At 42.4% G+C, this 14,700-nt stretch overlaps 1 pseudogene; it reads left to right on the top strand.

The window, feature by feature from the left end:
* The first annotated feature begins 565 nt into the window (after positions 1–565).
* On the top strand, positions 566–2,778 carry LOC123115815 (putative pectinesterase 63; annotated as a pseudogene).
* The last annotated feature ends 11,922 nt before the right edge of the window (positions 2,779–14,700 follow it).

Genomic DNA, 14,700 nt, shown 5'->3' with positions numbered 1-14,700 from the left:
CGGGGCAGGTGCTGGCCGCGGCGCAGGAAGCCGGCCGGGCGGATGGGTGTGAGCTAGAATGATTTGGGGATTTAGTTGCAGGGGCCTACATGTCAGCTCCGGACCCACGTCCACGCGGTCCCACGTGTAAGCTCCGGACCCACAACTACTAACGCCGGCGGACGGAATGGACTCAAATATGGCCGTTTGGCCTCGTCATAGTTGCTGTGCTCGGACTAGGGGCAAAACTGAGGACAATTTGCATCTGAGGGCAAAACTGAGCACATGGACACCACTGAGGGCAAAAGGATAATTAACCCTTTTTTTATGAGAAATCAAGGTGGCGTGGAGAGGAAAAAACCAACATACAAGGGACCGGAAGGAGGTGAGGCGAATGTATCAACTCCCCTTAAAAATAGAGGTTCACTATTGAGGCCGTAATATTTTGTTCATTTTTTTTTTTTTGGCGTCCTGCTTTCCAAACAGCTGAAGGTAGCAAATACGTTAATTGCCTAAAAAAGGAGTCTTTCATGCATCCTTCCATTTCCTGCCCCTGGCCTATATATACAAACGCATGCGTCTCTCCAATTAATCGTCCCCTTGCAAGTTCATCCCTCAATAAACAAATAGAAGACTAAATAAATAGATTGAACTATCAAATAGTTCATCTCTTTAGATCCTGTCACCATGAAGGGGCGCAACTGTAATCCTGCTTTGCCTCTCGGCATTGCTGTTCTTGTGCTAATCCTAGCATCCATCTCCCCGGCTTCTTCGCAGCAGCAAGTCAGCTTCAACATCGGTGGCGGCGCGGCCAAAAAGCCGAGCTCCGGTGGTGGCGCGGGAGCCGGAGGCGGCGACAGCTTTGACCAGTTCATCGCCAAGAACGTCGAGCACTTTGCCGTCACCGAGCAGATCTACGCTAGCAAGGCCAAGGCCAGCGGCGGCAAGGTGCTCGACGCGGAGCTGGCGGCGGCCGAGGCCGGCACGGTGAGGTATGTAGTGAGCCCTGACGGCAAGGGAAATTTCAAGACCATCACCGATGCGATCAAGGCCGTGCCGGAGAAGAACAAGAAGAGGACCATCCTCGACATCAAGCCCGGCACCTACAAGTATACATCTTGGTCGATCCCAATAGATGTTGATCAAATTATAAGTTTGCGATTTTGATCAGATTGCAAAGGGAAAATGCAGGGAGAAGCTGACAATCCCGATGTGGAAGCCGTTCATCACGTTTGTGGGCAACCCGAAGAACCCGCCGGTCATCACGTGGGACGACACGGCAGGGACGCGCGGCAAGGACGGCAAACCCCTCGGCACCCTCGCCAGCGCCACCGTCGCCGTCGAGGCCGACTACTTCTCGGCCTCCGGTGTCGTATTCAAGGTCAACTAATCACCATCTTTTAGGGGAAATTAATCTGATCCTATCTATGCAACTGCGAACAAAATTGAGTTGCTTTCGGGGAATGTATGCAAACAAAATCTTATCGAAGAGTTTTTTTTGTTTTGTTTTTGCATGCATGCATATCCATCAAGTTGCGGACCATGGAAAAAATTGTTAGGCCTATCTGAGCCAAGCATTTAGGCCCATACAATATTCTTATAGGGAGATACGCGCGTACAGCTTCTAAGAGCCCATGAATTTGGTCGCTATATTTGGAACATTTATGTATTTGTCTAAAGAAACAAAACACTTACATATTCCTGTAAACATTGATCTTATGAAATTATGAGATTTTTGCTTAAGCGGCCTGCTCTTCATGGCAGAACCACGCACCATTGGCAATGGCGGGCCAAGAGGGCGGGCAAGCGGTGGCGCTGCGGTTGTTCGGCACCAGCCTTCTACAACTGCACCATTGACGGCGGGCAGGACACGCTCTACGACCACAAGGGCCTCCACTACTTTAAGAATTGCATCATCCGAGGGAGCGTCGACTTCATCTTCGGCTTCGGGAGGTCCCTCTACACGGTAATTAACTAACCAAACATCTACACTACATTCACACATGTACCTAGGTGAGGTAGGCAATGATATTTGATGCATTTTGTTATGGTGACACCCACGCGCATGCATGCGTGCAGGACTGCACGATCATGTCGGTGACGACGGAGATTGCGGTGCTGACGGCACAGCAGCGGAGCAAGGCCATCGACGATAAGGACGCCATCGAGAGCGGGTTCTCGTTCGTGCGGTGCAAGATCTTCGGACTGGGCCAGATCTACCTGGGGAGGGCGTGGGGGGACTCGTCGCGGGTGGTCTACTCCTTCACAGACATGAGCAAGGAGGTGGTGCCCGTCGGCTGGGACAAATGGAAGGTCGAGAAGCCAGATCGGTAACCACCGCACGTGTTTCCTCTCGCTTCATTTGGCCTCACCATTTTACATCGCACAAGTTAACCGACGGGCCCGGCTGGTGATGATGGTTGCTGCAGGAAGGGTGGTGTATTCTACGGGGAGTACAAGTGCAGCGGGCCCGGGGCCATGTCCAACGAGAGGATCGGGTGGGCGCGGGTGCTCGACGACGCGCAGGCGAGGCCCTTCACCGGCTCGCACTTCGTCTACGGCAACTCCTGGATCCTACCCCCGCCCAAAAGCAACTTCTAGGTTGCTCAAAAATGCAACTACTAGCTAGCCCATTTGTCAGTAACTCGTGTATCCGAGATCTCCACTTGTTTTTGAGCTTACACGGCGATAGCGAAAGCCTGTATAATTGGCTTTAAGGAAGGTTTGTAATAAATTGTGTAAGAGCATCTTCAACAGATGATTTAATATAGGGCAAATGCCCAAAAAACTGATTTTTAAGGCATTTGGACAGAAAAGACAGCTCCAGCGGTTGATACGTGCAACAAATATGCACTGGCCATGGGGCTGCTGAATAGACTGAAGCCATGCGCAAACTGTCACGCTGAAATTTTCGACCATCGCACCCGCCACTATGCCGCAATTGCTGTCGACGGGATCTCGACCGCCGCCGCCATGAGTCCGATGTGCACACCTGTCTCAGCCAACAGATGGGATCTTCGCGGAACAGCAGCTTACGGCGGTGATAAAATTCTTCGGAAAATATGGCTGGGGATTTCGATATCTATAGGGAATTATGGCGGTGGAATCAGGTCAAGGCGGTGTAAGTGGCCCCACAAGGCCAGGTGGCGCGCGCTCCCCAAGGGCACGCAGGGCGGTTGTGTGGGCCCTTGGCTTCTTGTCTCGATCTCTTACGAAGCTTCCCGTCTTTCTTGTTGCTCAAAAAATCGTATTAAATCGGTAAGTGGTTTGACCTCCATATATATTGATTTCTTATGAAGTTAAAACAAGTAGAAAACAATAACTCAGACAGTGCACTAAATTAATAGGTTAGTACAAAAATAATAATATAAATTGTTATAAAAATAATAATATAATAGCATGAAACAATCAAAATTTTGAGATGTATCACTACTCATTGTTGAGACCTTGTGCTTGCCGTCACCAGTGTGAGAGTGGAGAGAGAGAAGAGAGTGAGCAATGAGAGAAAGGTGAGGGGAGTTATGGCGGCGCTTAAGGAAACAACGCGACGGTGTGCGCCCCCTCACGTGCAGCCTCCGATGTGCACATGCTTCAAGTTCCATCGCTCGGGCCTGCCTGTGAAAAGTCGGACGATTCGAGCGTTCCTCCTCCGCCAAGCCCGAAGGTGCTTTAAAAAATCACGCGGGCCGAGATTTTGGTGCTAGACATACAACTAAATGGGCCAAAGTTGCATCGCGTAGGCCTAGTTGGATCTCATGGAGGCTACCAAACACGTCATACTTGCTTGAGCTATAGACATTGTTTATGACAGCTTTTGCAGCCAAATTCATGTGAGAAAAAGCTAAAATTGTACCAAACATCTAAATCAAAGCTGCTTGGTGTACAAAGCCCATATCCGCTTCCGTCTCTTTTACGTGGTATAGCCTAGAGCGCCTCAAAGCATACTTGACGTAAGGCAATAGCATGTCTCGCCTCAAGCAGCTGCCAGAATGGGCAAGCCCTGCGCGGACCACATGCCTTCAGCTCTCTTTTTTTATTTGTCATGTTTTTTTTTTAAGTTTTGCTTTTGTTTTCTACTTTATGTTTTACATACAAAATTGAAAAAAACCTTAATCGTGCACTGTAAAATGTTAAATGTGTATAGAAAAATATTTTAAATGTATATGAAAATTGTATAATCTATTTATTTGAAAAAGTTAAACGTGTATATATAAAATTTCCTAATGTATACAAAAAATTGTACAACGTGTATGAAAAAAAGTAGGCATAAAAAGAAGTATATTTAAAAAAAATCATGTATTTGAGAAATGTTAATGTTTCTGGGGTATATAAAAAATGTACATGGGAAAAACTAGGCATGAAAAATATATAAGTTTTCAAGAATGTTAATCATGTAGTTTCAAAATATTAAACGTGTATATAAAAAGTGTTCCTGGTGTATAAATAAAATGTAGGATGTGTACGAAAAAAGGTTGAAATCAAAATACATGTTTGAAAAAAAATGTTAATCATGAATTTGAAATAAATGTTCAATGTGTAGACAAAAAAATGTTTATACAATCTAAAAAATTGTTCACGTAGGCTAAAAAATGCACATGACATTTTAAAGAAATATTAACTTGTTTCGAAAAATGTCTATGATTTTTTAAATTTGTTATACAATGTTAACAAATGTTCGTGTTGTTTAAGAAAATAATTATTGTCATTACAAAAAAAATTCAATGTGTATTTGCAGAAGGTTGACCATGTATTCAAAACTATTAACTGAAAAATGTTCAACGTGTATCAAAATTTTCACGTGTACACTAAAATTATATATTGTGTACTAACAATAAACATTTTTCAAATAAGGTAGACTTGTGTTAACAAATTAAAACTAAGAAAAGGAACATAAAAGAAACTAAAAATAAAACTGATGGAAAAAAGAAAAGAAAAACAATGAAACCGAGAAAGAAAACCAGTGAAAAATAAAGAAAAAACAATAAAGATCGAGAAAGAATCAAAGAAATAAGTGAAAAACAAAGAAAACGAATAAAAAACAATGAAAACCAAAGAGAAAAAGAAAAACAGGAAAGAAATGACCTTAGTAAACCGGACCAAAAACACCCAACAAAAGCAAAAGCGTCTTGATTGATACCCATCGAACAAGAACAAACTTCTCTAAAAAAAGGCGAACAAGAACAAACACGAAAAATAGGCCGGCCTATTAGCTACACGTAGAGGATTCCTTCAGGCGCGAAAGACGTTAGAACACTGTAAGCGAGATATAGTCTTCGCGTACTTTGGCTGCGAAGCTGCTCGCGAGACGCCCTTTTTCGAGCCCTAACCTTGTCGTTTCTCTCATTTTTTTTAAAAAAAAACTGCCATAATATCCTATCCGCACTAAGCAAGAGCCTCCCGTTCTGCCCTCTCAGTCTCTCTTTCTCATTTTCACCAGGAGAGAACATGCACGGGCGGGATAGGGTGCTCGTCATCCCCGCCGGATCCATGAAGCTCGCCCGTCATATGTCCTCCCTTCGGTCTTTTTTACTTCGCATATAAGATTTGTGTGAAGTCAAAGTTCATAAAGCTGGCCAAATTTATATGAAAAATATCAACATTTACAATATTGATGTTATACAATGTAAAAATTAAAATTCATGACGCAACTAATGATATTGATTTCCCTTTGTGAATATTGATAATTTTTCCTATAAAGTTGATCAAACTTTCCGAAGTTTGACTTCAGACAAATCTTACATGCGAAATAACAAGGACAGAAGGGAGTATATATGAATATATGGGTGACAAAGTGAGACACATATGATATAAAATACTATAGAACAAATCATTCCTTGCCAGTCAAAAACCATTTAAACAACCTGTGAACAAAGAATCAACAAGTCACACTGATTTCAGTACTTTAGGGACATTTCAGACTTTTCATCATCTCACATTTGTCTCCACGGAACAACCGCGTTACCAAGCAACAACTAACCTTCACTGCAGCAGCTTCCTCGGCACAACAAGTGTGAGAGCCTGGTTTAATAGGAATGATAGACTACTCATATCAATAAGGAATTTTTTCTTTTCTGAGAGCCTATTCGAAAATAACTCCAAAGTTAAGCGTGTTTGGCTTGGAGTAACTCTAGGATGGGTGACCGATCGGTAAGTTGGTCCCGAGTGCGCATGAGTGAGGACAAAGTGTGCAAAAAAAGACTAGTGTTGGTCTGTGGGGCCAGTTTGGATCCCGCCAGACGTAACAGGGTGTTACAACAAGTCCATAGTTGAATTCGTCAAAGCTGCAGCCCAAACAAACAGTGCCTAAGTTTTCAGGATGAAACAACAAAAATATATAACTTGTAACATGGGTTTCTCTAGGAGAAAATCATCCAGTCTTCCTATAGTGCTATACTAACTCATCAACACTTAATATGGATCAAAGAAAGCAATAAAATAATGGATGTAACTAATATTCACTTGGGATAGTTTCTTCGTGTTGATTGTTCCTAAGTTTTGTTTTTGTTTTGAAGAATGCTCATAGAAAGCTGGTGGAGTAAGTGCATGGAACCTGACCCATATACTCTCCTCCACCAAATACTACTAGTAAATCATCATTTAAATATATAAAAATATGGAAAAATACATTTGAAAATATGTATTTTCTTTCCTAGAATCGTATTGAACAAGATCCAACTTTGTTCTTACATCTCTAGAATCCCAGTTTGTTCTGGTCTCTTTATTATTAGAGTATTAGATAAGCATGTGAAAAGATGCGTTTAGAACATATGAGATGGTAGAGTTGAGGGCTCAATTAGAAAGTCACGTGAGAGATCTTATGAGTTAAAAGCTTCATCCAAGGGATGATAATGCTCGGATTTGCCATCTCTTGGTCATTGGATTGAGCATATTGCTACGTCTTGGGCTTGCGTTGGTTTTCCTTGAAGAGGAAAGGGTGATCCAGCAATAGTAGCGTAAATATTTCCCTCAGTTTTTGAGAATCAAGGTATCAATCCAGTAGGAGGCTCCTCAAAAGTCCCACGCACCTACACAAACAAACAAAGAACTCGCAACCAACGCAATAAAGGGGTTGTCAATCCCTTCACGGCCACTTGCGAAAGTGAGATCTGATAGAGATAGTATGATAAGATAAATATATTTTTGGTATTTTATAATATAGATGCAAAAAGTAAAGATGCAAATAAAAGTAGATTGAAAGTTTATATGATAAAAGATAGACCCGGGGGCCATAGGTTTCACTAGTGGCTTCTCTCAAGATAGCATAAGTATTACGGTGGGTGAACAAATTACTGTCGAGCAATTGATAGTAAAGCGAATAATTATGAGATTATCTAGGCATGATCATGTATATAGGCATCACGTCCGTAACAAGTAGACCGACTCCTGCCTGCATCTACTACTATTACTCCACACATCGGCCGCTATCCAGCATGCATCTAGAGTATTAAGTTCATAAGAACAGAGTAACACATTAAGAAAGATGACATGATGTAGAGGGATAAGCTCAAGCAATATGATATAAACCCCATCTTTTTATCCTCGATGGCAACAATACAATACGTGCCTTGCAACCCTTTCTGTCACTGGGTAAGGACACCGTAAGATTGAACCCAAAGCTAAGCACTTCTCCCATGGCAAGAAAGATCAATCTAGTAGGCCAAACCAAACTGATAATTCGAAGAGACTTGCAAAGATAACTCAATCATACATAAAAGAATTCAGAAGAGATTCAAATATTTCTCATAGATAAACTTGATCATAAACCCACAATTCATCGGATCTCGACTAACACACTGCAAAAAGAGTTACATCAAATAGATCTCCACAAGAGAGGGGGAGAACATTGTATTGAGATCCAAAGAGAGAGAAGAAGCCATCTAGCTAATAACTATGGACCCGAAGGTTTGTGGTAAACTACTCACAACTCATCGGAAGGGCTATGGTGTTGATGTAGAAGCCCTCCATGGTCGATTCCCCCTCCGGCAGAGCGCTGGTGGAGGCTCCAAGATGGGATCTCGCGGATACAGAAGGTTACGGCGGTGGAAATTGTTTTTCGTTGGCTCCCTGGATGTTTTCGGGGTATGTAGGTATATATAGGAGGAAGAAGTACGTCGGTGACCGCTCGAGGGGCCCAGGAGACAGGGGGCGCGCTCAGGAGGGGTGGGCGCACCCTCCTATCTCTTGGCCGCCTCGATTGCTTCTTGACTTGCACTCCAAGTCCTCTGGATCACGTCCGTTCCAAAAATCACGCTCCCAAAGGTTTCATTCCGTTTGGACTCCGTTTGATATTCCTTTTCTTCGAAATACTGAAATAGGCAAAAAAATAGCAATACGGGCTGGGCCTCCGGTTAGTAGGTTAGTCCTGAAAATGATATAAATGTGTAAAATAAAGCCCATAAATATCCAAAAGGGGTAACATAATAGCATGGAACAATCAAAAATTATAGATACGTTGGAGACGTATCAAGCATCCCCAAGCTTAATTCCTGCTCGTCCTCGAGTAGGTAAATGATAAAAACACAATTTTTGATGTGGAATGCTACCTAGCATAATTCTCAATGTAATTTTCTTTATTGTGGCATGAATGTTCAGATCCAAATGATTCAAAATAAAAGTTCATATTGACAAAAGAAATAGTAACACTTCAATCATACTAATCAAAGCAATCATGTCTTCTCAAAATAACATGGCTAAAGAAAGTTCATCCCTACAAAATCATATAGTTAGGCTATGCTTCATTTTCTTCACACAAAGATGTTCCCAAATTCTACACCCCCGATGACAAGCCAAGCAATTGTTTCGTACTTAAATAATCTCAAACTTTTTGAACCTTCATGCAATACATGAGCGTGAGCCATGGATATAGCACTATGGGTGGAATAGAATATGATGATGGGGATTATGTGGAGAAGACAAAAAAGGAGAAAGTCTCACATTGACGAGGATAATCAACGGGCTATGGAGATGCCCATCAATTGATGTCAACATGAGGAGTAGGGATTGCCATGCAACAGATGCACTAGAGCTATGAATGAATGAAAGCTCAACAAAAGAAACTAGTGGGTGTGCATCCAACTTGCTTGCTCACGAAGACCTAGGGCATTTGAGGAAGCCCATCGTAGGAATATACAAGCCAAGTTCTATAATGAAAAATTCCCACTAGTATATGAAAGTGACAACATATGAGACTCACTATATGAAAAACATGGTGCTACTTTCAAGCACAACATATGAGACTCGCTACATGAAGAACAAGGTGCTACTTTGAAGCACAAGTGTGGAAAAAGAGATAGTAACATTGCCCCTTTTTATTTATTTTCTTTTTTCTTTTTTCTTTCTTTTTTTTCTTTTTCTTTTTTTTCTTGTTTTTTTGGGCCTTTCTTTTTTTTTGGCCTTTATTTTTTTGGGCAATGCTCTAATAATGATGATCATCACACTTTCATTGATTACAACATATGAATTACAACTCGAAACTAGAACAAGATATTGTTGGGGAACGTAGTAATTTCAAAAACTTTCCTACGCACACGCAAGATCATGGTGATGCATAGCAACAAGAGGGGAGAGTGTTGTCCACGTACCCTCGTAGACCGAAAGCGGAAGCGTTAGAACAACACGGTTGATGTAGTCGTACGTCTTCACGGCCCGACCGATGAAGCACCGAAACTACGGCACCTCCGAGTTCTAGCACACGTTCAGCTCGATGACGATCCCCGGACTCTGATCCAGCAGGGTGTCGGGGAATAGTTCCGTCAGCACGACGGCGTGGTGAAGATCTTGATGTTCTACCGTCGCAGGGCTTCGCCTAAGCACCGCTACAATATTATCGAGGACTATGGTGGAGGGGGGCACCGCACACGGCTAAGAGATCTTAGAGATCAATTGTTGTGTCTAGAGGTGCCCCTGCCCCCGTATATAAAGGAGCCAAGGGGGAGGGGTTGGCCGGCCAAGGAGGGCGCGCCAAGGGGGAGTCCTACTCCCACCGGGAGTAGGACTCCCTTCTTTCCTAGTTGGAGTAGGAGAAGGGGGGAAGGAGGAGGGAGAGAGGAAGGAAGGGGGGGGGGCGCCCCCCTCTCCTTGTCCTATTTAGACTAGGGGAGGAGGGGGCGCGGCCCAGCCCTTGCCTCCTCTCTTCCTCTCCACTAGGGCCCATGTAGCCCATTAAGCCCCCGGGGGGTTCCGGTAACCTCCCGGTACTCCGGTAAAATCCCGATTTCACCCGGAACACTTCCGATATCCAAATATAGGCTTCCAATATATCAATCTTCATGTCTCGACCATTTCGAGACTCCTCGTCATGTCCATATTCTCATTCGGGACTCCTAACAAACTTCAGTACATCAAAACTCATAAACTCATAATGTAACTGTCATTGAAACCTTAAGCATGCGGACCCTACGGGTTCGAGAACTATGTAGACATGACCTAGAACTGTTTCCGGTCAATAACCAATAGCGGAACCTGGATGCTCATATTGGTCCTACATATTCTATGAAGATCTTTATCGGTCAAACCACACAACAACATACATTGTTCCCTTTGTCATCGGTATGTTACTTGCCCGAGATTCGATCGTCGGTATCTCAATACCTAGTTCAATCTCGTTACCGACAAGTCTCTTTACTTGTTACGTAATGCATCATTCCCTAACTAACTCTTTAGCTACATTGCTTGCAAGGCTTATAGTGATGTGCATTACCGAGAGGGCCCAGAGATACCTCTCCGACAATCGGAGTGACAAAACCTAATCTCGAAATACGCCAACTCAACATGTACCTTTGGAGACACTTGTAGAGCTCCTTTATAATCACCCAGTTATGTTGTGATGTTTGGTAGCACACAAAGTGTTCCTCCGGTAAACGGGAGTTGCATAATCTCATAGTTATAGGAACTTGTATAAGTCATGAAGAAAGCAATAACAACATACTAAACGATCAAGTGCTAAGCTAACGGAATGGGTCAAGTCAATCACATCATTCTCCTAATGATGTGATCTCGTTAATCAAATGACAACACATGTCTATGGTTAGTAAACATAACCATCTTTGATTAATGAGCTAGTCAAGTAGAGGCATACTAGTGACATTAAGTTTGTCTATGTATTCACACATGTATCATGTTTTCGGTTAATACAATTATAGCATGAATAATAAACATTTATCATGATATGAGGAAATAAATAATAACTTTATTATTGCTTCTAGGGCATATATCCTTCAGTCTCCCACTTGCACTAGAGTCATAATCTAGATTACACAGTAATGATTCTAACACCCATGGAGTCTTGGTGCTGATCATGTTTTGCTCGTGGAAGCGGCTTAGTCAACGGGTCTGCAACATTCAGATCCGTATGTATCTTGCAAATCTCTATGTCTCCCACCTGGACTTGGTCCCGGATGGAATTGAAGCGTCTTTTGATGTGCTTGGTCCTCTTGTGAAATCTGGATTCCTTTGCCAAGGCAATTGCACCAGTATTGTCACAGAAGATCTTCATTGGTCCCGATGCACTAGGTATGACACCTAGATCGGAAATGAACTCCTTCATCCAGACTCCTTCATTTGCTGCTTCCGAAGTAGCTATGTACTCTGCTTCGCATCTAGATCCCGCCACGACGCTTTGTTTAGAACTGCACCAACTGACAGCTCCACCGTTCAATATAAATACGTATCCGGTTTGCGATTTAGAATCGTCTGGATCAGTGTCAAAGCTTGCATCAATGTAACCATTTAGGACTAGCTCTTTGGCACCTCCATAAACGAGAAACATATCCTTAGTCCTTCTCAGGTATTTCAGGATATTCTTGATCGCTGTCCAGTGATCCACTCCTGGATTACTTTGGTACCTCCCTGCTAAACTTATTGCTAAGCATACATCAGGTCTGGTACACAACATTACATACATGATAGAGCCTATTGCCGAAGCATAGGGAACATCTTTCATTTTCTCTCTATCTTCTACTGTGGTCGGGCATTAAGTCTGACTCAACTTCACACCTTGTAATACAGGCAAGAACCCTTTCTTTGCCTGATCCATTTTGAACTTTTTCAAAACTTTATCAAGGTATGTGCTTTGTGAAAGTCCAATTAAGCATCTTGATCTTATCTCTATAGATCTTGATGCCCAATATGTAAGCAGCTTCACCGAGGTCTTTCATTGAAAAACTTTTATTCAAGTATCCCTTTATGCTATCCAGAAATTCTATATCATTTCCAATTAACAATATGTCATCTACATATAATATCAGAAATGCTACAGAGCTCCCACTCACTTTCTTGTAAATACAGGCTTCTCCAAAAGTCTGTATAAAACCATATGCTTTGATCACACTATCAAAGCGTTTATTCCAACTCCGAGATGCTTGCACCAGTCCATAAATGGATCGCTGGAGCTTACACACTTTGTTAGCACCTTTTGGATCGACAAAACCTTTCGGTTGTATCATATACAACTCTTCTTCCAGAAATCCATTCAGGAATGCAGTTTTGACATCCATTTGCCAAATTTCATAATCATAAAATGCGGCAATTGCTAACATGATTCGGACAGACTTAAGCATCGCTATGGGTAAGAAAGTCTCATCATAGTCAACCCCTTGAACTTGTCGAAAACCTTTTGCAACAAGTCGAGCTTTGTAGACAGTTACATTACCATCAACGTCAGTCTTCTTCTTGAAGATCCATTTATTCTCGATGGCTTGCCGATCATCGGGCAAGTCAACCAAAGTCCATACTTTGTTCTCATACATGGATCCCATCTCAGATTTCATGGCCTCAAGCCATTTTGCGGAATCTGGGCTCATCATCGTTTCCTCATAGTTCGTAGGTTCGCCATGGTCAAGTAACACGACTTCCAGAATAGGATTACCGTACCACTCTAGTGCGGATCTTACTCTGGTAGACCTACGAGGATCGGTAGTAACTTGATCTGAAGTTTCATGATCAATATCATTAGCTTCCTCACTAATTGGTGTAGTTGTCACTGGAACCGGTTCTTGTGATGAACTACTTTCCAATAAGGGAGCAGGTACAGTTACCTCATCAAGTTCTACTTCCCTCCCACTCACTTCTTTCGAGAGAAACTCCTTCTCTAGAAAGGATCCGAATTTAGCAACAAAAATCTTACCCTCAGATCTGTTATAGAAGGTGTACCCAATAGTCTCTTTTGGGTATCCTATGAAGACACATTTCTCCGATTTGGGTTTGAGCTTATCTGGTTGAAGTTTCTTCACATAAGCATCGCAGCCCCAAACTTTAAGAAACGACAACTTTGGTTTCTTTCCAAACCACAGTTCATAAGGCGTCATCTCAATGGATTTTGATGGTGCCCTATTTAACGTGAATGCGGCCGTCTCTAAAGCAAAACCCCAAAACGATAGCGGTAAATCAGTAAGAGACATCATAGATCACACCATATCTAGTAAAGTACAATTACGACGTTCGGACACACCATTTCGTTGTGGTGTTCCAGGTGGCGTGAGTTGCGAAACTATTCCGCATTGCTTCAAATGTAAACCAAACTCGTAACTCAAATATTCTCCTCCACGATCAGATCGTAGAATTTTTTTTCTTGTTATGATGATTTTCCACTTCACTCTGAAATTCTTTGAACTTTTCAAATGTTTTAGACTTGTGTTTCATCAAGTAGATATACCTATATCTGCTCAAATCATCTGTGAAGGTGAGAAAATAACGATACCCGCCGCGAGCCTCAATATTCATTGGACCACATACATCAGTATGTATGATTTCCAACAAACTAGTTGCTCGCTCCATAGTTCCGGAGAACGGCGTTTTTGTCATCTTGCCCATGAGGCACGTTTCACAAGTACCAAGTGATTCATAATCAAGTGATTCCAGAAGTCCATCAGTATGGAGTTTCTTCATGTGCTTTACACCAATATGACCCAAACGGCAGTGCCACAAATAAGCACTATCATTATCAACTCTGCATCTTTTGGCTTCAACATTATGAATATGTGCATCACTACTATCAAGATTTAATAAAAATAGACCACTCTTCAAGGGTGCATGACCCTAAAAGATAATACTCATATAAATAGAACAACCACTATTCTCTGATTTAAATGAATAACTGTCTCACATCAAACAAGATCCAGATATAATGTTCATGCTCAACGCTGGCACCAAATAACAATTATTTAGGTCTAAAGCTAATCCCGATGGTAGATGTAGAGGTAGCATGCCGATCGCGATCACATCGACTTTGGAACCATTTCCCACGCCATCGTCACCTTGTCCTTAGCCAATCTTCGCTTAATCCGTAGTCCCTGTTTCGAGTTGCAAATATTAGCAACAGAACCAGTATCAAATACCCAGGTGCTACTGCGAGCATTAGTAAGGTACACATCAATAACATGTATATCACATATACCTTTGTTCACTTTGCCATCCTTCTTATCCGCCAAATACTTGGGACAGTTCCGCTTCCAGTGTCCAGTCTGCTTGCAGTAGAAGCACTCAGTCTCAGGCTTAGGTCCATACTTGGGTTTCTTCTCTTGAGCGGCAACTTGTTTGCTGTTCTTCTTGAAGTTCCCCTTCTTCTTCCCTTTGCCCTTTTTCTTGAAACTGGTGGTCTTATTGACCATCAACACTTGATGCTCCTTCTTGATTTCTACCTCCGCAGCTTTTAGCATTGCGAAGAGCTCGGGAATAGTATTGTCCATCCCTTGCATATTATAGTTAATCACGAAGCTCTTGTAG

The sequence above is a fragment of the Triticum aestivum genome, chromosome 5B (genome assembly GCF_018294505.1).
Source record: "Triticum aestivum cultivar Chinese Spring chromosome 5B, IWGSC CS RefSeq v2.1, whole genome shotgun sequence".
In the NCBI taxonomy this organism is placed as follows: Eukaryota; Viridiplantae; Streptophyta; class Magnoliopsida; order Poales; family Poaceae; genus Triticum; species Triticum aestivum.
This window is presented reverse-complemented; position numbering and strand designations above follow the sequence as displayed.